General features: G+C 37.5%; 1 protein-coding gene across 4 annotated transcripts in view; it reads left to right on the top strand.

The window, feature by feature from the left end:
• The window catches only part of TENM3 (teneurin transmembrane protein 3), a 1301134-nt gene that overhangs the window by 401131 nt on the left and 872691 nt on the right, over nucleotides 1-27312 (top strand). For all 4 annotated transcript variants that reach the window (XM_055131945.1, XM_055131963.1, XM_055131957.1 and 1 more), the window contains exon 3: nucleotides 17069-17147. The gene's annotated coding sequence lies outside the window, so the exon portion shown is untranslated. The remainder of the gene's footprint in view (nucleotides 1-17068; nucleotides 17148-27312) is intronic.

Genomic DNA, 27312 nt, shown 5'->3' with positions numbered 1-27312 from the left:
TTCTTTATACCCCAGAATATGAAAGAGATCATATGGTATTTTTGCTCTTCTCTCTAATTCTCTTCACTTAACATAGCTCCCTCTCAATCCATCCAAGCTGCAGCCAACTGCAGAATTTCATCATTTTCATAGCCGAGTAGTATTCCATTGAGTGTCTACACCACAATTCTTTTATTTACTCATCTGATGCTGGACACTTGCATTTTTTCCAGATCTTGGCTATAATAAATTACTATAAAAACTGCTTAGCTTTATGGAAAATTTTCTATATGAATAGCTATATTATCAATTGCTATGGAGAAAAAATATAAAGCTGCGATGAATATAGGTGTGCAGATATTCTTTCAGGTTATTATTTTTTCATTCTTGGGGTAAGTGCCCAGGACTTGAACTGCAGAGAGAGGCAGAAGCTAACTCTTTATGATTTTTAGAAGCTTCCTAGCTGTTCACCAACGAGGCTGAATTAAGCAACAGTCCCATCAGCCATGAATAGAAGTTCCTTTATGTGCCACTTCCCTACCAGTACAAATTATTTCCATAATTTTTGACATAGACTATTCTCACTGATGTAAAATAATATCACAAGGTCATTTGGATTTTCATTTTCTTGAACCAATGATTAACTTGTATAAGGAAAACTTAGTCTGTAAAGACTGAATTAACATTCTAAATTGTAGTTTATGTTTTATTCTAAATTGTAGATTATATTTGATTTGAATATAGAAAAAATATTTCTTTTAAGACCAACTTTCTTCTTTTGCATCATTACCATTGGCTAGAAGTTTCATGTTTGACCTGTCCATATACTGTGACACTGCATTCTCTTCATTTATTTTATTTTAAATTCTTTTTATTTGGGGAGCTATACACAGTGGTGCTTAGGGCTTACTCTTGGCTCTGATCTCTGGGATTATTCCTGGTCATATTTGTGAGACCATATGCTGTCAGGTACCAAAACTGCATCAACTTCATGAAAGGTTACCTCCTCTAGCCCCTCTCTTTGCATTTTAGGGGAAAATATAGTAGTAATATACATTTCAGAAATATCATTTGATAAAGACCAAATTACCATTTCAAGTGTTATATCCATCTCTAGACTTAAATCACAATCCTCAAAATTCCAGCACAAAAATAGATAAAACTGAAAATAAATACTATTAATGATTTACCACTTTGAAGTTTCAGTTAAGAGTCAAAGAGCCTTCTAAATGTTCCAGTATGTTATTTTAAAGCATAAGAACACTATAGAATTTTATTTATCCACATTTTTCAGCTGAGGAAAGTGAATCAAAAAGCCTGAAATCTCAGTTAAAAGATTAAGAAGGAGTCAGCCCTATGTGATTGTAAAGTCAATGCTCATCATGTAATGGAAAGTTCCTTAAAGTACAACTCATATTTAAAATTGTGTGTCTAGTTAAATTTCACTCTTGGAATCTGTCTGCTTAGCATTTATGGAAAATTTTCTATGTGAATAGTTGTATTATCAATTGCTATGGAGAAAGAAATATAAAGTCAAAGAAGGAAAGAATATAGAGAAGGAAAGAGGAAGGAAGTATAAAGAGGAGAGAAGAAAGGGAAGAATAGGAGAAGGAAAGGGAAATAAAGGAAAGAAAGCAAGAGAAAAGGTATTGAAGAGGGAGGAAGAAAGCAAAGAAGATAAGAGAAGAGGGGAAAAGGGATAGACGAAAAGGAAGGAAAAAAGAAAAAAGAAAAGACAGACATAATTTCCGACTATACAGAATTTATGGACTGAAGTGATAGCACCGTGGGTAGGGTGCTTGCCTTGCACGAGGCCAACCTGGTTTTGATTCCTCCGTGCCTCTCAGAGAGCCCCAGGCTACCAAGAGTATCCTGCCCGCACGACAGAGCCTGGCAAGCCACCCATGGCGTATTCGATATGCCAAAAACAGTAACAAGTCTCACAATGGAGACGTTACTGGTGCCCACTTGAGCAAATCAATCAACAATGATTTGAGGAACTCATTGAAATGGCAAAAGTAGAGGAGTCTCTAGGACTGGTGTTCATTAAGAAGTGTAGCTTTGTCTACCTTGTAAGGAAAAGATGACAGAAGGACAGAAGTGGAAACTTTCAACCAAGATCTGAAGTTGAAAGAGAAGTCCTCTCAAATCAGGCAGTCAACATGAGTCCAAAATGGACCCAGTCAGAGGGTAAGTAAGATAGAGAGAAAAGACCAGTATGACAGTAATAGCATGGAATGATTGTGCTGGACAAGAACTGAGTATTAAAAGAAAGTAATGGGATATTCTTGATAAGCTCTTAGCAATCAAGAATAACTAAATACCCAACAGGAGAGAGAGAGACAGAGACAGAGACAGAGATAGAGACAGAGAGAGACACAGAGACACAGAGACAGAGAGAGACAGAGAAGAAAAGCCACTCCCATAGAGGCAGGTTGGGGTTGGGGGTGGGGGATGATGGGAGAACCTAGGGACACTGTTGCTGGGAAATGTACACTGGTGAATGGGTGGGTATTAGAACACTCTGTGACTGAAACCTAAATATGAACAGTTTTCTAAGGGTTATCTCACACTAATGCAATTTAAAAAGTAGCACTGTTGCACTGTCGTCCAGTTGTTCATCAATTTGCTTGAGTGGGCACCAGTGCCATCTCTGTTGTGAGACTTATTGTTAATGTTTTTGGCATATCGAATACACCATGAGTAGCTTGCCAGGTTGTGCCGTGCAGGCAGGATACTCTCAGTAGGTTTCTGGGCTCTCTGAGAAGGATGGAGGAATTGAACCGGGCTGGCTGTGTGCAAGGCAAATGCCCAAAGTAAAAATTAAAATTTTTTAAATGGACCCTGTGATTCTGATTGTGTAATACTCCATCTTCTTTTGAATATCTAGTCTTTTGTAAAAATTTTTATTCTGATCAAGAAGCTTCATTTGAATTATTTCATTTTAACATACATTTCTGCTGTGAAATGAATGGGATCTAGATTTAAATGGTATTGCAGTTCCATCTGAATCCTTTGGAAGATTTAATGGGCTTCTATGTCTCACTACTACTTTGGGAAGGTTGTGAAAAAAAATGAGGGAAAAAATCAAGTTTGGGAGGTAATACTTTGGTGATTTCTAAATAATATTGGTAAGACTGATCACAGGCCGTGTTCGTGCTTTGTACATTGGGAGCACTGCCTGGCCACTGGAGCACTGGATCAAATACCTCTATCACTCTGTGAGGTGCTGTGCTAAAAAAATAATGGGACAGACAGTGCAGCATGAGGTATGTGTTGACTCACATAGTGCTTATCATCAGTGCCCCAATGAAACAATGCATTTGTTGAGCATGCAGTTGACACATGGTTCCCGAATTGTGTCTCGGTGAAACCAGGGAAGAGTAAAAGGGAGCTCTCCAGACAGTGAATGGTTTGAGAAAATAACAGGAAAAAGATGAAGGCAGAGTCTTTTCAAAAGCAATTGAGTAGACTGAAGCAGAGAAATTGGTGGGCCATGCATTATAAAGAGGTAGTGGGAAATGAGGCAAGAGAGGAAAATTGGAACCAGACTGGAGAGGAGGCTTAATGCCTGGCCAAGGAATGTGGACTTTGTGCTGTTGGTATTGAGCAGCTATTGAAGGATTTTGAACAGAGGAGTGACATGATGAGAAGGTATTTGGGAAGATTAGTCTGACAGCTGAGCTCAGGGAGACAGGAGGGTGAAGAATCAGGAAGCAGCTGCTCTAGGTGATTTGAAGTTGAGTAGCATTTGGATTTTGTTGATTCTGGATTCTCAAAGTTAAATAATTTTGCAAGTATGTCAAAAATGGCCCCATCTGTGTTAATACCCTCTGAACCCTTGGGTGATGTCCAAGGTTTTTTGTTTGTTTGTTTTGTTGTCTTTTTATGAAGCCACATCCTTTCTTGCTATAGATAATGAAAAAGAATATTTCTCTTCTAGATAAATTATTTGCCTTTTTCTTCATCTTATTCTTGATGAATAGTGGCAAGCTAACTAAAAACTGACAAGAAAATCACAAAGAAGTAGGAAATTATGAAAACAAGTGATTTTTTTTTGCTTAGGAAATGTTTATAGCTGTGGTTCTCTTCATTATGAGTTAATTACAGGCTCTCAGCAAATACCCCATTGTCAACTCAGAGGTGAGATATGTTGTATTTGAAGAAGTGAAATGGTGATTTCCTTTCCAGTACTCAGTTGCATTTCCTGCTATTTTAAGAAGACTCACTGGAACCAATGGACTTTGAGGACCAATTATCCCAGCACGTCTTTGCTTTGTCATGTATTTTAGCTACAATGCTTTTCAAATGGACTGGAGTGATAGCACAGCCAGGCATTTACCCAGGCTGACCCAGGTTCCATTCCTCCCTCCCTCTCAGAGAGCCCAGCAAGCTAAGAGAGTATCCCACTTGTAGGGTAGAACCTGGCAAGCAACCTGTGGTGTATTCAATATGCCAAAAACAATAATGACAAGTTTCACAATGGAGACGTTACTGGTGCCTGCTCGAGCAAATCGATGAACACCAAGATGACAGTGCTACAGTGCTTTTTAAATGCTTGAATTGCAAAACCCCAGTTCTATCTTAATTGATTAGAGATGCATCTCCATTTGTTTGAACGCTATTTGTGTACTATCCAAGTAACTGACATGTGAGAAAAAAATTAAGTCCACCTGTTGCAATATGACATCCAGAACTTCCTGTACAAGCATTTGGATTTGGTTGATTCTGGATTCTCAAATGTCTTCCATCACTTAGCTACCAACCCACCTCCTGCCTTCTTTACTTTTGTTGCTCATTTTTGTCTTTGTGCTACACTCAGCTGTGTTCAGGGCTTATTCCTGGTTCTGCACTCAGAAATCACCTCTAAAGTGTTCAGGGACCCATAGATGGTGCCAGGGTCAGACACCTGCCAGAGAAGTGCCTGACCAACTGTACTGCCATCCTGCTCCCAACATCTTTACTCTTGAAGAAGCATCACATGTAGTAACTGAGTTCTGGTCCCAGTAAAGAGTAAAAGGTAGCATAGACCATCCATAGGAGTTAATCATAATTGATTTAATAAGGGACACAGGGATCTGATTTTATAGTTCCAGGCATTATAAACCTCAAGCTTTGCCCACATCCCTTTATTTCTGGAAACTTGGTTCACAGAACGGCATGGCACACGTTCTACAAGCAAAAGGTGACTTTTCAAAGTAAGAATTCTCTGTGTTAATGTTGCCCTAGCGCTGTTAACTACAATTCATTGTTTAAAAGCTGATGTCTCTGATTGATTCAGGCATGGGGCCATTGCTTAATTTACTTTGGTTGGATTTTTTTTTTAACCCTCCCAATTGGCTTCTCTCGAAAGGAGGAAAGTCAGACAGTAGTTACTGCTTTGGAAAGAAAAGATAAGCTGAACACTTTGGAATGCATTTTTCTAACACTCTTTGCCAAGTGTTACATGACTGTATCAAATTTCCTTAGACTTTGATAATGAGAAACAGACAATTCCATAGAAAATATAACCAAGAGATTTGCAGTAATAAAGGATTTCAGAAATACACATGGTTCTAAATGGCACTAAGATTATGTGCTTTAGAATCCTGAATCTTTTATTTTTTTCATGTTTGAGTAGGCACTATGGTTGATTATCAGGTTGAAAAAGGGCAGAGGGCCTGCCTGCTGATTATAAATGTGCATGTGTGTAAAATTTTCACACATAATATACTATTTCAAAGTTATTTTTATGGAGGCTCAGGGGTCCCAGAACTTAAAACTGCTGATCATTGGCTCCACGAAAAGCTTAGAAGGAATCAGAGGAATATGTGTGTGTGTGTATTTTTGTGTATGCGTGTGTATCTGTATGTATGTGCATGTGTGTGCATGTATGTCTATGTATGTGTGTGTGCATGTATGTGTTTGTGTGTGTGTCTACATCATATGGAGTAATTTGCAGACTTTTGGGCTACAGATCACATAATGTTTATTTATTCAGCTGGCTTTGGAGATTTGAGCAATATTTGGAGTCACAAGTCTGTGCCTTGCTTAATGAAAAGTATACTCAAAGGTATAGATATGGCATTTTTATATAGGAAAGGTTCTCATAAGCAGAGATTGATATTGACAAAAAATATAATTTTGAAATTAAAAATAAAGAACTAAGCAATGCCAGGAAAAAATAGAATTCATCTAGCATCCTCCCTCATTTTAAAAAAAATTTTGAGCAGACCTTCTACCTCTTTTGTTATAATGTTTGAAAATACATTGATAGCTTTTAAGAGTGCTTTAAACAGTACTTGCTTTCTCTGACTCTTAATATCTGCAATAAGCAAGACCTCGTTCACCTTCTAAAAATGATCATTTAACAGAAGCCATGTAATTTTGTTGGTATTATTAGTGGAGATTTATGTCACAGAGTCAACTCGTTCTTTTCTGTGAAAGAAGACAGAATAAATATTTCATAGCTATAGCTTTTGAGGAACATTCTGCCTTTCAATCTTGAGGCACTCTTTCAACATATATCCCAATCAGAACTCTTTAACAGATGTAAAATGCATCTTGTCTACTTGTCTTTGAAAAATATAAGGATCTCAAGATACATCTGAAATATTCATTATGTGGGCAAGTTTCCAACCACTGGAACTTGCTGGGTGTTTAGGTTCCTGCTTATTTATTCAGGTTTTCTTTCTTTTTCCATGGCCCTAATACTTTCTATGATTTATCAAAATGCTCAATAATATACTTACAGAGCTAAAATTATTGATGGTATTGAGCATCACAGTTTTATGGAGTGAACTTTAAAATAATTTAATGAAACACACTGTATGCGATGAGTGATTTCCTTAACTTCAATTTGTCTTCTTTTTTTGCTTTTTTGTCTTGTCTACTTGGACAATTAAAAATATAATGATGACACTATGTGAAATTATCTATAATCTGGGTTTCTCTGTAGAGATCTGTTAATGGAGAAGTGCTCTCTAATTTTATTGTCAGGGAGAAGACCAATTTGTTGGATTTTGTGAAGGTGGTTTCTTTATTTTTTGCTTTAAGTACTAATGAAAATGTGCCCCCTTGACGGATCCCGAGTCTCACTTGTCTGAGCTAGTTCATTTCCTTAATATTGAGTCATCTTTGATTTGGGAAGAAATACCATATTTGTGTTAATGTTTAAGATGGTCTTATTTATAAAAACTTCTCTTTATGGGTAGAGTTGTTAAAACAGCACAGAGTTCTTTGAAAGATATCCTTAAAGAGAAGCGAGATCTTTCTCACATACACACCCACATACAATACTCTTCTATAAAAACCGGATTAGGAAGAATTGCATCTTTTCAAATTTGAAGTCAGAGAAGACCACAAACTAATACCACTTTGCCACGTGCTACTTTATTTTGAATAAGGAATAGTAAGGTATTTTAATGTCTACTATATTGTTTTATTTGATGACACAGTAAATATTTTTAGTTTTTTTTTTGTATCCCTTTCTACCAATAGAAGTATTTCTTATATCAATCTAAGATAATTTAGTGAGCAGAAATGATTCCCTACAGGAAAAAAAAAATATGTCAAGTTTTGTCACAACTCGACTGCAATGAAACAATAAGAAGTTAGTTTAAAAAGAGAGTTCAGGAGCTAGAGCAATAATACAGTGGACAGGGCATTTACCTTGTACGTGGCCGACCCTGGTTTGATTCCCAGCATCCCATATGATCCACCAAGCACTGCCAGGAGTAATTCTAGAGTGCATAAGCCAGGCATAACCCCTGTGCGTTGTCGAGTGTGACCCCAAAAAACAAATAAAATAAAATAAACTAGAAAGAGAGTTCAAAAAGCCAGAACATATGTCTGGATGTGAAAGTCTTGGTTCATTACCCAAAACCACAAGGTCCCCTGAGCTCCCCTAAGAGTAAACTTTGAGGACTGTGTCAGGAGTGACCGACCCTCGATAACCACAGAATATGATCCATCAAGCCAAAATGTGTTAAAAAAAATTTTCAGTCTTTATAAGGTGTCAACTACCAAAATAGTTTTTTCTCAATTAAAATGAAATTAAAATTGAGGTGCCATCTCACACTAGTGAGAATAGTCTATATTTCAAAAGTTTGGGAATGGTTAAATGCCAACAGAGATGTGTCAGATGAAAGGAACTCTTGGTAAGTTTGTTGTTTTGTTTAACCTCATTGGAAAATGGTCTGAAAACACCTTCAAAAAAAATCAAAAATAGAGTTTTCATATAACCGTGCAATTTAATTCCTGGGTGCTTAATATGATATGATAACACATTCATCTAAAGGAATATCTTCACACTTATGTTCATCTCTGCATTATTTACAATAGATGAATTTGGAAACAACCCAAGTGTCCAGCAGCAGACAAAAGGATAAAGAAATTATGGTATACATAAATAACGTATTGCTACTCAGCTATGGGAAAAAGATGAAATCTTGCAGTTTGCTGCAGCTCAGAATAAACAGGAGGGAGTTTGCTAAGTGAAGTGAGTGCAAAGAAAGGGGGGGTGGGGGCGGGGGGGCATCGGGTGATCTCACTTCTTTACTGAGTATAAGGAAAACAAAGCACAGATTTAAGCACTCCCCAGTAGAAGAAATCCTGAGATACAGTCAGTACATCCTGGACCAAAGGGAGCTGGGTGTGGGAAATGGGGAAGCGGGGCAGGGGATCTTGGAATAATGGAGGAACCCCAGAATTCTGTTGGTGGGCACATGTTTAACAATAACGATTTGATTGTTAAAAAATAATAAAGGATAAAAATGAAATTTAAAAGATATATTTCCATGGGGGCTTTGTTGTATTACATATAATTATATATACATATGTATATATAATATGTATAATATTTGTATATATATGGACTTGAGTGGGTAGGGCAATTGCCTTGCACATGGCCAACCAGGGTTCGATTCCTCCATCCCTCTCAGAGAGCCCAGCAAGCTACTGAGAGTATCTTGCCCGCACAGCAGAGCCTGGCAAGCTACCTATGGCATATTTGATATGCCAAAAACTGTAACAAGTCTCACAATGGAGACGTTACTGGTGCCCGCTCAAGCAAATCAATGGGCAGTGGGATGATAGTGACCGTGATACAGTGATATTTCACATGGGTGCTTTGTTGTATTATATATAATTACATATATACATATACAGTTATTACATTATTCTTGTTATGCATTATTTTGATGACTTAGCAACCCATTCACTGTGGAGTGAAGAGTTCCATTTACAGACTAATGAGACCTAGAAACATGAAAGGAACTCCAAGAATTAGGAGTATATTCCTTAAGTAGTGAAAATGATCTGTTACAGTGAAACTTATTAAGAGAATAAATGCAAGTACATGCAAGAAGAAAGTAAGCTTAGACATCAGGAATAATGCTCATATGAGTTATTTGCTTCAGGAATAAGCCATAAAAAGTGTTGGTAAGTTTCTGATACATATATGGAAAACTATACAACTATTTTAAAGGATAACTTATGTATTTTTCTGCCTACATGACTTTTAATGTGACTTTAACCGTAGTCTCTTGTTTTAAAAACCAGAAAAAAATGTAGGTCCAAAAAAAATGAGCATTTATGCTCAGTGTATTAATTTCCCTGATGCAAAGATCAATTAGATTGCTACTATGACAGTATTTGTTCCTTTGTTTGATGGTTTGTCATTTTAGCTGATCATTCATACTTCTTCAAAGAACTGTAAGTAATGCATTTTTAACAAAATCACAATGACTGCTACTTTCACAAAGATTTATTAATACTGACTACTAAATAAAAATGTCAAAGACACAGTAAATATCATGCATAAAAGGCATAAAGAAATGCTACATTGGTTTGAGGACAAATAGGAAACATAATTTATATTCTGAGTCAAAATAAATTTCTAGTAAGGTTAGGCAAAAACAAATTATGGGCAAAAAAAGCTAATGGTTCTCATGGTACCTGGAAAAGGAAGAAAATCTGAAATGAATTGAGTTTTCTGAGATGGACAACCAAGACTGACCATGAGCTAGGCAGTTAAATGATTACTCCCTCTGACATCCCTTATGAACATCTTGAGATGTATTCCTGGACATAGGCATCTGGAAGTATATAATCATAGTTAATATCATTTAATTCATTACTTATGAAACTTTTTGTCTATATTTTAATGCTATTTTGTTGGTAATTATCAAACTTTTAAGTATGACTTACTTAGGGATTAATATATCCCAATTGACCTGTATTCCCTGTTGAGCTAATTGAATTTGTGTCTCTGTTCTCAGGTAAATACTTCATTTTTATCCTTCTTCTCTTGGGTGATAATGACTATAAAGATAAAAGACTCAGGCTGCATGTGTGAAAGAGAATAAGGTGGAGGGGGAAGTTCCAGATTGAGGGGTCAGGGAGGAGAAAACAAAGATAAAATTTTTCTTGCAGAGAAACAAAATAATAAGCAGCATATTACCACCAGAGCAATTACACAACAACTCCAGAAGATGAACAGGTACAAAATCTACCAGTAATGTTACAAATATGTGAATTTACGTACATTTGTCTACAACCAAGACCAACCAATAGAGAAGGAATAATTTTGTGTCAGCCCCAATTTCAGGAATTCTGAACAATTTCCTGTGTACACAAATAGCAGGGACATTGCAAAGTCCCCAGGTCCTGGGTTGCAGTCTGGTGTCTTTGTAGAATACTGATTGAGAGTTCCCAGTTAATTCTGGTAACAGGCTAATATTAGTTTATGCATTGTCCCTTCTAGCAACTCAGCAAATACCAGCGAGTATCCATTAGGCTCTACGAAATTGCATATTATTCAACTCTAAGAGTCAAAGATGAGTTTTCTATCCATCGGGCTAAACTTTGAAGTTCCAGAGAAGTCCATGGGGCATGCTTTAAGCTTTAGGGTCCCAGCGTCAGCTCACTGATAATGAGCTGATAGAGTTGGAGGCTCTGTTCTCAGATAAAGATTTCATTTTTATCATTATTCTCTTGGGTGCTAATGACTATAAAGTTGAAAAACTCAAGCTGCATGTGTGAGAGAGATTAAGGTGGAGGGGGGGAGGTAAGGAGTGAGTGAGAGAGGAGGGATGTGAGAAAGGGGGGTGGAAAGCACATTATGTCACAGAGTTATAACTGAATGAAAAAAATTCATATTAAATTTGAGACCTTTGTGGGATGGAGCAATAGTACACCAAGGAGGCATTTGCCTTGCACACAACCAACCCAGGTTCGGGCCTCAGCACCACACACGGTATCACGAGCCCTGCCAGAAGTTATACCTGAGGGCAGAAGCACAGTCAGGAGCGACCCCGGAATAAATAACAAAAAATTGAAACCTTTATTACCACAAACTAGAGAACCACTGCAAGGAACCATTAGAGTGAGTCATTGTTAAAATAAGCTGAGATATGGACTCAATTCCAATAAATTTGGCGATCTGATAGGCTGCAGATGGGCTAGGGTCCTTTCAACATAAACCTTATAGGTTTGCAAATGGAAAGCTTAGAATCCTGATAATCCAGATGGGAGATCTTAATATTCTGAGTTTCCTTACTGGAAATTTCTGTGGTCAAATTGCACTGACCCATTTAAGTCAGTGCTCCTTAAACAACATCTTTCTTTCGCCCACGACTTTGATTAAAGTCAAGCTAGTGACACTACAGCTTCTATTTATTCTTTTCTTCCTCTTCCTCTTCTGCCAGTAGATTCTCTGACTCAATTAGGACCTCTGATGCTATCTACTTGTCTGAACATGTCAATGCTCCCATACAAGTAGTTAAAAGCACCATATCTCTGGTCCTGTTATAATTTCAAGTACATTATTCAACTAGGGCCGGAGTCAATTTACACATCTTACTGGTCCTGGCTTGGAGCATACCAGTTGACAAGCATATGTGCTAATATGTTATCTGCATATCAGCTTGAAGACAGGATTTTGTCTTTACTAGCTGTTCTCTGTGACTGATCTATTAATGCATCTTTACAAGGAAAGGTTTGTTCTGTGTGTTTCAGATTTTAGTGCCTGAGAAGTCAGGGATAAATGTTAATTATTGGTTCTTTTTCCTTTTCCTTTATTTCTCTTTTGCTTTTGTGGGAGTTGCTGGCAAGAGTCCCGAACAGGTCAGAAAACATAAAATGCTTTATTTGAAGCTGCATTTCCAGTCTAGTTGACCCCGAATCCTCTTTACGTTTGATCATGGACAGTCTTGACAGTAACATCACCCACATGCCTACTCAGAGGATGGTAAAAATGAGGGGTTAAAGCATGGCTGAAGCACTTTCCTCATTGATAAAATTGGCAGTGACCTTAATCAGTGACTCTCTAAGCTTTTTAGCACTGACAGGAATGACCATTTTTTTTTCCCAGTCTATTTCCATCATAGACACTTTTCCCTTTGATCTTCTGATATGATATATGGCCCTGGGTTTGTAGAGCTCTCAAAACCTGGTTATTTCCATTTTTATTATGATTTTTATCAAAATCCTTCCAAATATATACTCATGAAGGCTTGATTGGCAAAACCTCAGACTTAGATATTTTTGATCTTTACACATAAAAAAATTCATCAGTTTAGGGTCATTTTAAATAATCAGTTTGGATACCACTGTTTAAAAAGATGCACAGAAAATTAATCACTTCAAGTTCTATACTATATCCATTTCTCTCAGTCCCTAGATCTGTTATTCTCTAGATATTTGTGAAGTATATCAAATGACTAAAAGCTGAAAATCATTTTTATAAGAGTAAAGTTAATCGTAAATGATTACTTTAATTCACTTGATCTTTGGAAACCATAATCTTGATTGCCTGGCTAAACTCAGTAGCACCCTTAAGTAATTAGTCTCCATAAATTAACATGCTATTTCTATCTTCTGTAATTTTCCAGAAATCGAGGCTAACTATAAACTATAGCTAAATTGCTCAAGTCACAGTAAATCTAGAAGTTTCTAACACTCTGAGGATTAACTGTATAGTGACCTGGTTCGTATCAGACTAATTCATATTTGTGTAGACTAAATAGGCCATATTGCTTTAATACATAATACTGAATTGTTTATCGCAGGTAAATGCTGCCTTGGGTTGTTTCTTTCATTACATTTAAAAATCCTACAATTTTCCAGAGAACTATTTCTGGGATGGAGAACATGCTTGTATCCTGCAGACTCAAGCTTAAATCCCAGCACCACATCGAGTTCCCAGTGATTCCTGAGCACTGAGCCAGGAGTATGCCTGAGCACTGGTGGATATGGTCCCCCAAACAAAAACCAAAACTTTTAAACAATTTTGGGGACCAGGGTACACTGGGTAGGATGCTTGTCCTGCACATGGCCAACCTGGGTTCAAAACCTGTCACCCCTATATTCCTCAGGAATGTTCCTTGAACCCAGAGTCAGGAGTAGACCCTGCACATGAACAGGTGTGGTGCAAAAAAAAAGAGATAAAAGAAGGAAATCCTACACTTTTAAAATGAATAAAAAGTCACTCATGCTATGTATTTGTAGTTGGTGTTTTAGGAATGACATCTTAAAAATTGGTTTTTCTAAACTTTGAACCCCAGGTAGGTAACAAAAGGACCTAGCTCCTGGCCTACAGCTCAACAGTCTTCTAGAAAAGGTGCTTTTCAGGAAAGATAACTAGAGTTGTCTGGTGAAGTTAGTGTTTTGACAGTTTAAGTAAATAATTGGTACTCTTTGTGGAGTAATTAATTCTCTAAAATTACATAATTACAATCATTGAAAGATACATACTATTAGTCTATCAAGGTTACATAATTATAATCAAAATCAATTGTGTGTGTCTTAATATTGGTGTGATCTGTCCCGTAACTGATGCTGCTTTATTATGAATGGTGCATAAGTTAATAAAAATAACATGTTGACAAGGTCTGTGGCAATTGCGATTAATATTAGAATATTTATTTTTGTATCTTCCAGAAATTATAGCCACAACATGCCGTAGAAATTCCTTCAAATAGCTCTGACTATACCAATGAGTAATTTTAAAGAGCTTTGGGCATAATAAGTGAATCTCTGTGAAAAGGTATAACTGAAATAGCACAATGCCACAGGAAGTGCAGAGTTAGAGATTCTTCTGTCATAGAGTCTAGTAAAGAAAGTTTATTTCTCAGAGTGAAGCCAGTTGGACTTCAAATCAGGAAAAGTATCACCCACTTTACATTCACAATCCACCCATCAGTGCTTAACCCAAAACATGCACCATGTCCCTCTGAGTTCATTTCCTTCTTTGCTTCTCTCTGCTCTTTATGTGCTTCTTATTACCAGGTCAATTTTAGGGAAATACTGGCAATCCTCAACTTGATTGTATTTTAAAGTGTCTTTGCAAGCTGGTCATTTGGATGTATATTTAGGATCATCACCATATTTGTTTTCGCTGACTATTGGTTAAGTAATACCTAACACAAGAATCAGCATGTGGCTCACATTGGGCAAATATTTCCAGAATGAATAAATAAATGGGGAAACATGGGTTGCATTCTCACATTGACACAATGTTGGATGATGTGACTAAATTCCTGGACCAGATGACCAAAGTCTTGACAGCAAACAATACCAGGAAAGAGTATTTCATTAGGGCGGTTATAAAACTGAACCCACGCAGCTCCATGCAGAAACACATATCAGTTGCTTCAGACTGGAATTTCAAATGGAATTCCGCAGCGCCTCCAATTTCAGTCAAACCAACAGTTCCCTCCCCCAACAATTTCCGGTCATTGAGTGAGAAGGAGAGAGAAATCTTGTTGCTCCAAACTACTTGTGTGCTGATTTGTAAAATCCAAGGGATTAACTCTAAATCCCTTGGGTAATCACCATTCCCTTGCAATTCAGTAAGGTCATCACCATTCCCCTATAATTGCAGTTTCTAGAATCACAATGACCATTCATCCTTAAATGTAAGTTTGGGAATTGATTTGCCTGACCAATGCTTCTGCCCTATGGTATAGTGCAACTCCCCGCCTCCCCTAGACACCACCTGGAAATCTCAGTGGTTCATGGGATAACTAAGAATTGAAGAAACAAGGTAGCAGATACTTAAATTCTAAGATGTAAGTCATGGAGTTGTAGGGTCCAAGCATATTTTTTTAATTCAAAGCCAAATTAGAAACTACAAACAAATATTACAAGAGTCTGCTTTCCCCTCTCTTCAGGCACCCTGCAGCCCACCATAACATGACATTTGAATCTCCATTTGGCTCTTACATGCCATGGACCCAGTGCACCCAGGAGGCAAAGCCCTGATAAGAGCTAGCTATGCAAAGGTTGACCTGTGGCAGATTTCTTCAATTTCCCCATCTTCAGTTATCTGCAATGTAACATTTAGATAAAAATAGTTGCTGTCTTGTCAGGTTATTGTAGAGAATAAGTGAGTTAGTGCTCCCACAGCACTCTTAACGAGTTCTCAATAAACATTGATCTTGATGCATGCATGACTGTCTCCAGAAGATTCCAAGTCCTGACATCTCCAGGGCGAGAGGGAGGAGGTGGGAACCTCCACTGTAAATCGCACTGTTTCACTGCATTGAATTACCCACCATGCCTGGATATGCTAAGAAATCAAGGCAAGCATTTGATGGAAATCCCTTTCTCCCACGAGGGGCATGCAGCTCTGTTAGAATGCTCTGCTTCTCCAGAGACAAGAATTCTTGTCTTTTAATGAGCACCTAACTTGTGTGCTTGAAATAGCTCCTGCGTCACTTCTGTCTGTTTTCCTCTTAGTAAAGCAGATTATGTCCTCCATAGTGATTTGGGAAAATTTTTAACAACTTCCTCAAAAACATCAACACAGACGAAAAACAGTCAAAGCTGGAACCCACGGTCAGAGAGAATTCAACAGGCTAGAGCAAAAGCACTGCATGCAAGTGGTAGGGGCCCAATTCCAGCACTGCATGGTTCTCCGATCACCACTGGGATGCTGGGAGCAAACCTAAGCACAGAGCTGGAAGAAGCCCTTGAGCTTTGGCGGCTGAAGCCACCCCAAACCAAAACACACACAAAAATCGGGTACTGAGGTTTGTTTATATGTGAAGGTCAAATATCAGATCATCTCCCACCACCCAACAATATCCTTAGACCTGACCAAGCCAGTCAAGAAAAGAAATAACCACATTGTAGTGTTCACCCAGCTTAGGTTTCTAAGCATTGAACTCAGGAACTCAACCTCTCCCAAAGCCTTTTCTCGCTAATCTTCCATTATGCTGGACACTTCTGAACCTACCCACTTTCATGCTTTTAAATTTCTGCTCATTGTTGCCCTTCATGTCTACAACCTGCATTTCTCCCTTTGCCTCACCTCTAACTTTGTGGCTATCATCGCTCCCCTAAGACTCTGTTGTTGTTGTTGTTGTTTTTTACCTATGAACAAATTGTTTCCTCTACAACAGACACTAAAAGAAATCTGTACTGCCAATTTTTATGATTATAATCAATTCTGCTGAGGAAAAGGTCCAAGAGGGTTGATGTCCTTGTATTCCTTCTTTATGCCTGTGGCACACCTAGACATGGCAAAGTGATTTCACCTCTAGCACCCAAAAAATGCATCTGATTTACAAATCCTCTGAAAACCCTCTTCAACTTAGCAAGATGAATTCAGCTCACTCCTTATTTCCTATATGTTTAAACTCTATCCCTCACCCACTGTGTGTTATGTAACTGGACTGTTTGTTCCACTCACTTCTCCTTCTGTTTCAGTCCCTTCTCACCATCACAGAACAATGCTCTATGTCCTCACGTTCCACAGCTTCCCAAACATTGCACCTTCTGAAGCTTCTTTGCATCCTAATTCCCATAGTATCTCATTGATACTTCTTTTATGGCAGTTGCCAATTTGGAATACTTGTTTATTTGCTTACTTTTCTCAAGAAAGATATTATATTATATTAATCAGCTACTAATTCCTCTTACCACTTTCTACAGATCTACCTCAAGTATAAGCTCTTCCGTAAGCTTGTTGTTACATGAATGTTTGAGTGAATTATTGTTTTGTAATGATGTGTTAAATGTTGAATTATGTAGCTAATACATACATTTACAATAAAAGAAGTACCTTAAAATCTAGCAGTTTTTCAATTTCTATTATTATCTCTAGGTTGTGGAACAACCTGTATCTGCTTGGCAACTCTAATTGAATAGACTACTACAAAATTGAAGAAAAAGACACCTTTTTGGTAAGTTCCAGAGACATTCAAGATTTGATTATAATCAAAAGCTAAGGTATCCAACTCCATTTTACTTACAGTCCTATTTCCTAAATTTTCACATGTGCTGTTAGGTCTACTTGGAGATCAGAGGGAGTTTCTGAGAAAAGTTTGCGAGAAAACTCATTATTTTCTGTGGGTATTAGTATAAAATCTCTGCATTTTGACACAATGCTGAGGTGATCCCAGAGATTTCTGGAAGGAATTTGGGTTTTGTGTGTAACTTCTTATTGAATTCCTCAAATAATGGAATTCTGTTCAGTGTTTTGATGAGGATAAGACAAAATCCTGTCTGACATTGAATGAAGTCACATAATCTGAGGACTCGTGTTCTTTGGTTGTTTGGCTGAAAGCCTCAGTGTCCAGAGATCTATCAAGGTTGTGACTTATTTGATACTAATCAGTAAAAAAACTGTGCAAGTTCACAGGTTGATACATTTTCTGGGTGAGCACATACTTATAACCATGATGAGATTAAGAGAATGTTCTAGAGCCCAGTATATGTCCCAAACCAAGATACCTGTCCCTGTCTGCTACTCTCACTAATATCAATCATGAATTCTCTTGCTATATCATCTGAGTGTGACTTCTAACAATACAAATCAATCTTCCCTGTTTTTAAAAGCTACGTAAATAGAGGAACTACCTTCTAAAATGACATAAAAATTAAGATAAAATTGGAGGAGTGAACAGTAAGACCAAGTGATTTTTTAATGCATGTAACAGCTGTCTTGCCAGAGGAGTTGACATATAACAGGAGTCATATTACTTTTATTCTTCACCCAGAAAATATTGCCTGTCATGACTGAGGGTCACTGCTGATTAAGCACCCAACTTGCATTTCTACTACTCATATTTGTGCTTAATAAATTATAGTTTGCCCTAGATCAGGAGAGGTATTCAAGCCATCAAACTGTCTTTTATAATTAGAGAAAAAATTTCTTTTAGCTTTGATTAAATTAGTAATTAACAGAGGATGAAGATTTTACATGGCTTCTCAAAGGAAGCAAGAAAGTAGATGGAGTAAGGCTTTCATGAACAATTGGCTTACTACCCATTTGTTTAAGTTTTTATTGTACTTATCCTAATAAATGAGGAATGAGATCACGTTGATCTATTTCAAGAATGTTAACTACCTGTTCAAGAGAAGGCCTAACTGCAAGCTTCCTAATCTCTGTTAATATTTAGGCATCTGCCTAAGAAATTGCAATTAAACTGTCACTTCAAGTGACTCAGAAGATGTCCTCTTATTTGAGGGCCTAAGAAAAAAATGTTGCCACTCAATTTCTTTTATAATTAGATGTTGTGATTTCTCATCCTACATTATTAATTTTTCATTTTAGTGTATCTGGTGTCTTTCTTAATAATAATGTCTGCCATCAAAACCATCTTTTTTATATTTAATGTCATTAATGGTATGAAAAACACTTTGTGATATTTTACTTATGTCATATTTATAGTACCCTCTATTATAGCTGATGTTATGTCAACAGATTCTTGAAGATATGTTTAACCTTTAACTCTGTTTATTTTGTATTCTATAGAAATGTTTAAAGAAGAGTTTCTGAATTAAGTTTTTCTGAACCTATTCAATACATTCTAGTTGTTATAAAGAGTAGGTGTGTTAAAAAGTGTGTGATGGGTTAGAAATTTAAATTTGTATCAAAAGACACAACTTGAAAGTATCTATAATTCTCTAATACTAAAAGTTCAAAACATGATACTGGGAATATATATTTTTCAGTTATTAATACAAATCTGTTTGAAAAATAAGTTCTTCAATAAAGATGGGGTCATTTCCTAACTCTCTCCTCCCCCAACTTCTAGACACCAAACTTCTGATTTTTAACAAGATTAGATTTACCTGTTCCTGGATTTTACTGTAATGAAATCATAGAATGTAAGCTTTTTGGCATCTGGCTTCCTTTATTCAATATGTTTTTGAATGTCATCTCTATGGTTGAGTCTAACAGTTCACATGTGATATTTTATTGTGGATTAGTGGTACTTCATCAATTTTATGGGCCCATTTGGGAGGGTCATATTTTCTTTTGATAATTGGGTTGTTTCCAAGTTTTAGATAGGATGAAAAAAGCTGTTAGAAATATTTTGTAAATATCTTTTGCGGCCATATGGATTCATTTCTCTTGGAATAATACCAAGGAGAAGAACTTCCGGGTCATGGAACACTTGTATGGTCAACCATATAACCAACTGTCAGATGCAGTTCCAGAGTCTTTGGCCCTGTTTATGCTCACACCAGAAAGGTATAGGAGGCACTTTTCCCCAAATTGATGTTGTTTAGTCTTCTAGGTTTGAGTTTTTCTTAGGATTTCACTGTCAGTTTAACTTGAATTAGCTTATGATTAATGGGCTGGAGTGATAGCACAGTGGGTAGGGCGTCTGCCTTGCATGCGGCCAACCCAGGTTTGATTCCTCCATCCCTCCTGGAGAGCCTGGCAAGCTACCGAGAGTATCTCGCCCACATGGCAGAGCCTGGCAAGCTACCCCATGGCATATTCAATATGCCAAAAACAGTAACAAGACTCACGATGGAGATGTTACTGGTGCCTGCTCAAGCAAATTGATGAGCAACAGGATGACAGTGATGCAGTGATTTATGATTAATAGTGGAGACCATATTTAATAGGCTTAATTCATGGAGCTTCTTTATATTTTCCAAAATTTATATTTTAATAATTTTCTCATTATCTGGGTTTGCCTAATTTCTGGGACTTTCTTTAAAATACATTTTGGAAATCAGACATATTTCCAATTATATCTTCACCCAGTCTGAGGCTTGCTATATTCATAACATTTCTTTGATGAATAAGTGTTTTGGGAAGGGAAGGGGTGAATGAGAAGGGACTTGTGGACAGTAGTGGAAGGATATTGGGAATCTATTGGAGGGCAGCATGGCGCAATAGTATCATATACCTAACACATAAATATTTGTGGGGGACCGGGACCCTGGGAAAAGGAGAACTTAGCCATTTTCCCAGACAGGGAGTGCCCACCAAGATTGTATTATGAAACAGACATCCTGTACCAAGGGCGAGACCTACAAAGATGACAGGCATATCATGTTCCAGCCTGCTGATCCCCCTTACACAAATGCCCCTCGAATGCCCCGCGTGATCCACCCTGGCCCCCTCGCAAAAGCCTTGCCCCTCAGCCTATATATTCTGTAAACTTTCCTTCAATAAACGAGACCTTGACAACAGTTCCTTGCTTGGTCTCCCTCTTCTTTCTCGCCCTTGCTATTTCAGGTAGCGCCTCTTCAGACCCTGGAATAACTTAGTCCCTCGGGACGGGACAAATATTAACACTATGTAATTTGTGTTACCTAAATAGAAAAAAAAAAGTTTTTATTTTTAATTCTAATCTTATTGTTAATGTTTTCCAGGTACTCTTTATTTTGTGAGGGAAGAGGGAGCTAAGGGGTTACTCCTTCCTCTGCACTCAGGAATTACTCCTGGCCATGCTCGAGAGACCCAATGGGTACTGAGGATCGAACCCGGCAAAGCAAATGCCCTACTTGCTGAACTATCATTCAGACCCATTTTCAGGTCCTCTCAAAGAAATATTTGCCTACAAAAATCTTGAAAATCTGGACCATGATAGACAATATGGTGGGTAGGGTAATTGCCTTGCATGTGATCTACCTTGGTTCAATCCCTACTACCTCATATGGTCCCCAGAACACCACCGAGGGTGATTCCTGAACACAGAGCCGGAAATAAACCCTGAGCACTTACTATGTGTGCTCACTGTCCAAAATAATTTTTGTAAAGATTTATAACTTAGACTCTTACATTTGGGTTTATGACTATCTTGAATTAATTTTTGTGTGGCTTGCAATGTAGATAAAATGATTTTAAAACATGTTTTGCAATTATACCCACATCATTTTGAAAACATTTTTCTTCAAATTGAATAGTTTTTTTGCCCTTAGTGATTATATAAATAAATGCCTGTTTCGGAAGGATCATTCAGATTCATTCATCCATTTGATCAGCCCCATTCTAACACTTCAAGATTTTGCCTAGTATGGTCTGCAAAAAGAAGGTATTAAATCCTCCAACTCTCCTCTTAATTTTTTTGTGATTGGATTAGATGCTCTGGAAATGTTTGTTTCCATACATCTTTATTATATATTTATTTGGGGGACATCAAAGGGATTCCTAGTTCTCTGCTGAGAATCACTTTAGTGATTCTAAGCCAAGACAGGAGGCTTGTGCCTCGCTAAGACCCTAGGAGGCAGAATTTGTTGTCAGTATGATCACACGGATAAATGTGAGCCTCTAGGCATATACCAGTGGTGCTTAGAGGACCACGTGGTACCAGGGATCAACCTGGCATCATTGACCCCTGCAAGGTCCTTTCATCCCACCCAATATATTTTATTTGGAATAAGATATATTACAAATATACTTTAGAATTGACTAGTAAATTTCTGGGGGAATAAGAAGTCAAGTTGGTCTTTTGGTTGAGATTGTATTGAATAAGTAGGTAAATTCAAAGATACATATCTTTCGGTCCTTGGGGGTCTTCCAATATATAAATGGGGTAATTCCTTTTATTTCGTTTTTTTCTTGATTGGTGCTGTTTTTAGTGAAGAATTTTCAAGAATCTCTTAAGGTTATTCTAAAGTATTTTTTATCTTTTAATCTTGTTATAAATTTAACTTTTTTTAAATCACCAATTTCATTGACACTAGTGTGCAAAAAATGCAGTTGAGGGGTGAAGTGATAGTACAGTGGGTAGGGCATTTGCCTTGTAGGTGGGCGATCTGGAGTCGATTCTCAGCATCCCATATGGTTCCCTAAGCACCGCCAGGGGTAATTCCTGAGTGCAGAGCCAGGAGTAACCCCTGAGCATTGTAGGGTGTGACCCAAAAAGCAAAAAACTAAATAAATAAACGCAGTTGATACTTCACTTATTAGCCTTGTAGTACTCATATTTACTTACTGCTTCAAGTAGTTCTTTTCACCCATTACATTGGATATTTATGTAAACCGCATTTGGCCAGAGAATAGCTTTGCATCATCTTTTCCAATCTTGATGTATTCTCTGCTTTTCTCTTCTTGTTGTACTAACTTGTACTGTGTGTGTAATGTTGAATAGAAGCAAGGACAATAGACATCTTTGCTTGTTACTAATCTCAGAAGGAAACGTTCAATGTTTTAGCATTAAGTATGATGTTAATTTAAGCTTTCTGTTGATGCTTTTTCGGATTAAAGAAGTTTCCTTCGATTTCACATTTATTAAGTGTTTTGCATTAATGATTAAGGGTTGAATTTTGCCAACAGTTTTCTTCTTGAACATACAAAATTATCTTAAGGCCATTCTTTTCTAATGATTTTGGTAAGATAACTCAATTTAGTAAATGCCAAACTCTTGCCTTTAGCAAATAAAACCCCACATGGTTGTGATGTAATGACAATTGGTATAATCTCCTATTTGACTTAATGATAGTTTGTTGAAACTATTTAAGTCTGTATTCAGGAGAAACATTAGTCTCTGATTTTGTTTCTGCTTGAATTAGTTTTGTCAAGTTTTATTATCAGGGTACTACTGACTTCATAAAGTAAACTGGAAAATATTTCATTTTCTCCTCATTTTGAAATATAACTTGTATAGATTTGTTTCATTCTTTAATAAATTTTGATAACTCTTAGCAGAGAACCCACCTTAGTTTAGAATTTTCTCTTGTTGGGATGCTTATAAATATGAATTTAATTATTTTTAAATATAGTTACTCGTTTTAGATGTTCCTTATGTTAATTTTGCTAAATCATGGTTCTGAATATATAAATTTCATGTTTTTAAATGTATTTCCACAAATATTCATATATTAATTCTCTATCATTTTAATATCTGAAAGAACTATTATTTTATACACTCTTGTTATTGATATTCATATTTTTTATTCAATAATTTTTCCTGCTAAGACTAGTTAATTTTATAAGTACTTTTCAAATTTCCAAAGTATAGATGTATTAATTTTACTTGCCTGTTTTTAATATACTTGATTTTGTTCTTTTCATATTTTTCTCTTTTTTCTTATTTTAGTCTCAACTTGATCTTTTCCACAAAATTAAGGCAGCAACTGAAATTGTTTACTGTAAATTTATTTTCTACTTATTTTTATTGCTACAAATTTCCCTTGAAACACTGCTTTAGCTACATCACACATACTTTGGTTCACTGCTATTTAGTTAAAAATATATTCTTGTTTCCCTTATCATTTATTCTTCCACTGTGACTTATTTAGTGGCATGTTGTTCAATTCCAAATATTTGGGGTTTTTTCCTAGTTCCCTTCTTGTTATAGGTTTGTCATTTAATTCCACTGTCACTGGAAACATTTTATGAGGTTTATAGCTTTTGAAATTTGTGGCTATATATTAGGGAATTAGTTTTTGCTTTTGTTTTTGTTTTTGGACCACAGCCTACAGAGCTCAGGGCTCTCTCCTGGCTCTGTATTCAGGGATCACTAATGGTGGACTTGGGGGACCATGTCTGGTGCTGGGACGTATGGGGATTTGCAGCATGAAAGACCAAAATGGAACACTCAAAGTAATAGGGCAGGAGAGATAGCACAGTTGATAAGGCATTTGCCTTGCTTGTGGCTGACCAGGATTCAATTCCCAACACCTCATATAGTACCCCAGCACCCCCAGGAATTATCTCTGGGTACAGAGCCAGGAGTAAGCTCTGAGCACCAAAATGAGGCAAAAAATAAATAAAAGAAATAATTTTCTTGCAGACCTATTTTGTTACTTTGATCTTAATTTTTTAATTGGTTTACTCTGCTTTACGAATGTGTTGATCACAAAGTTTTAGGTATTCCAACTTCTAATCCCAAACCCACCACAAGTATCAGTGTCCCTGTACCCATGAACCCAAGACCTCTCCTCACCCACCCTATTAGAAAACTTCGTTTTTTAAAAATATTTACTTTTTATAGTCTGTGTCACATGCTTACCCTAGTGTTGACCGGTATGGTTTTGATGTACAGAATGCCCAAGCCCTTTTATCATTGCCTCCTCATTCTCAAATAATTTTCCTCATTACTTTAGACGTTTGCACACAACCTATCTTTTAATTTGCTAGCACTTTGAAATAAATCTCAATGGGGTCAAAATGGATCTGGAAACATAAGCCACACAGTACAAAGCCGACATTTATCAGAATACTTCTGACACAGAAAATAGATCTCCTACTTAGTCACAAATGACTCTTTCTTAGAGGCTGTTTTCATTATCCATGATCAGCCAATTGCTCCTCCTTTCCGTGATTAGCTGTATTTAATCTCTAGACCCCAGGTCCAAAGCCTGGGTTTAGTAGAAGGATGATAATGATCCAAGACATGCACATATTTGGGGGAGGAGTTTAGACTTGTTCTTACTTCTTGCTCCTCCCTTCTCTGTACCTCTGGCAGTCACTTGTTTATGTTTCTGGAATTATGACCTAGCTTTTAGGGGAAAAAAACTAGAAATTTGAATAGGCCTACACACTGTCAGAGAAAACATTACCCCATCTTTCCATGTATTTGGGAAGAAGTGATGATGAGTACAATGGCACTTCCAAGTGCATGTTATATGTTTGCCTACAGAGACCCTTGCTTGTCTTGAAGGGCATGGTGTTTTCAGTCCCACAACCAGGCCATGTGGTCAGTCAGTGCCCTCATAGTTTAGTAAACATGATGTAAAGCTGATACTCTTTTTTTTTTTTTTTGGATTACTGGTATTTTATTTCTTTTTCTTTTCTCGAGTCACGAATCACAAAATCCCATTAATCACGGATTTCTCTGGCAGGCTCAGTAACATCTCATTTCGTCCTTTCCCTGAGATCTTAGAAGTCCATCTCGACTCAGCCCTCCTAACTATGTTGCACTGGGAGCTCTTCAGGGTCAAGGGAATGAGATCCAGCTTGTTACTGGATTTTGCATATGAATACACATGGGAAGCTTGCAAGGCTGTCCCATGTAGGCAGGAAACTCTCAGAAGCTTGCCAGTTTCTCCCAGAGGGAGAAGTAGGCTACAAGATATCTTCTGAGAGCTTGCTTTTAAGTCTCTCTCTGGATGTTGGCCATTGATGGGATTACACACACCTGGGTGGGTTTCTCTGCCGGTACCTTCATGCGTGAGGCCTGTCTGAACGAGTGGAGAGGGACCTCGAGCATGGCTGTAGCTAGGTTCCAGTGGTCTTTGGCCCCCAGGAGCTCTGCTCGGGGTGGGGAGGAAAGCTGGAGTCCATCCCGTCCGAGGAGCCCTGGGGAAGACAGCCAGGCGTGCAGGCAAGAGACTCTCTGCAGAGAGTCTCTTCTTCTTTTATTTTTTTTTATTCTTTAATTAGTGAATCACCATGAGGGTACAGATACAGATTCACACATTTTTGAGCTTGTTTTTCCCTCATACAATGTTCACAAACACATCCTTCCACCAGTGCCCATTCTCTACCACCAATAAAACAGTATCCCTTCCACTCCCCAATCCCATCTCCCCCGCCCCCCACCCCACCCTGCCTCTGTGGCAGAGCATTCCCTTTTGTTCTCTCTCTCCAGTTGAGTGTTGTGGTTTGCAATAGGGGTATTGAGTGGCCATTGTGTTCAGTCTCTAGTTTACTTTCAGCATGAATCTCTCTTCCTGAGTGGGATCTCCAACCACATTTTACTTACTGTTCCCTTCTCTATCTGAGCTGCCTTTTACCCCAGCATGTGGGGCCAGCTTCCAAGTCATGGAGCCAACCTACTGGTATTTATTTCTACTGTTCTTGAATATTAGTCTCCTACTCTGTTATTTTATATTCCACAGATGAGTGCAATCCTTCTATGTCTGTCTCTCTCTTTCTGACTCATTTCACTTAGCATGATACTTTCCATGTTGATCCACTTACATGCAAAGTTCATGACTTCATTTTTTCTAACAGCTGCATAGTATTCCATTGTATAGATGTACCAGAGTTTCTTTAACCAGTCATCTGTTCTCGGGCACTCGGTGTTTTTCCAGATTCTGGCTATTGTAAACAGTGCTGCGATGAACATATAAGTGCAGATGTCATTTCGACTATACTTTTTTGCTTCTTCAGGGTATATTGCCAGTAGTGGTATTACTGGATCAAATGGGAGCTGAATTTCTAATTTTTTGAGAAGCGTCCATATTGTTTTCCAGAAGGGCTGAACCAGTCGGCATTCCCACCAGCAGTGTAGAAGTGTACCTTTCTCCCCACATCCTCTCCAACAGCAGTTAAAGCTGATACTCTTGTACTTTACTTATTTGCCTTGAATATACAGGCAGTTATAATGCAAACTGACAACTTCCAATGGATACGTGGTTAATTTTCAATCACTAAGGAGCATATTACAACCAGAGATGGTAATAAATGTTAAACTTTCAAATCTTATCCAAATGTGACACAGCGTGCTGAAAATAAACTATAAACTGAACATGCTGGCCACTTAATACCTGTATTGCAAACCACAACACCCAAAAGGAGAGAGAGAGAGTAAAAGGGAATGCGCCTGCCACAGAGGCGGAGGATGGGAGAGATACTGGGAATACTGGTGGTGGTGAATGGGCACTGGTGGAGGGATGGGTACTCAATCATTGTATGACTGAAACGTAAGCACGAAAGTTTGTAAGTCTGTAACTGTATCTCATAGTGATTCTTTTATTTTTTTAAAGAGACACAGCCATGCATCTCCTATTTAGCAATTTGTTGCCTTTGTACTGAAAGCTCTTCATTGCCTATTGAATGACAAACTTGTGCCTAGAGTGAGATATGGACAGCACCTTTCATTAAGTGGAAGCTGTTCTCTTAGGTGTTGAGAGTAACAGCTCAACTACTGTAATACTTTCCCTCTGTTTTTAAACATCTCAAAGAATGCTGTTAGTTCTAAGTTTCTATACCTAAGATCTTCTAAATCAGATCAGATCATTTTTATATAACAGTTGCAAATGCATTTTTTGAATGTTAAATCTGTTTCTATTTTTCAATCAATTTAAAATGTGTAGGAAAGTGTTCTGATTGTATATTATCCAATTTTCATCAGCTGCCGGAAGGAAATGCTGTGAAAATCTGTGATTTAAAACCCTTAAAACTTCTGCTTGAAATGCATGTTTTGTTAA

This window comes from Sorex araneus, chromosome 1, assembly GCF_027595985.1.
Source record: "Sorex araneus isolate mSorAra2 chromosome 1, mSorAra2.pri, whole genome shotgun sequence".
NCBI lineage: Eukaryota > Metazoa > Chordata > Mammalia > Eulipotyphla > Soricidae > Sorex > Sorex araneus.
The sequence above is the reverse complement of the archived record's forward strand: the minus strand, read 5'-3'. Positions and strand labels throughout refer to the sequence as shown.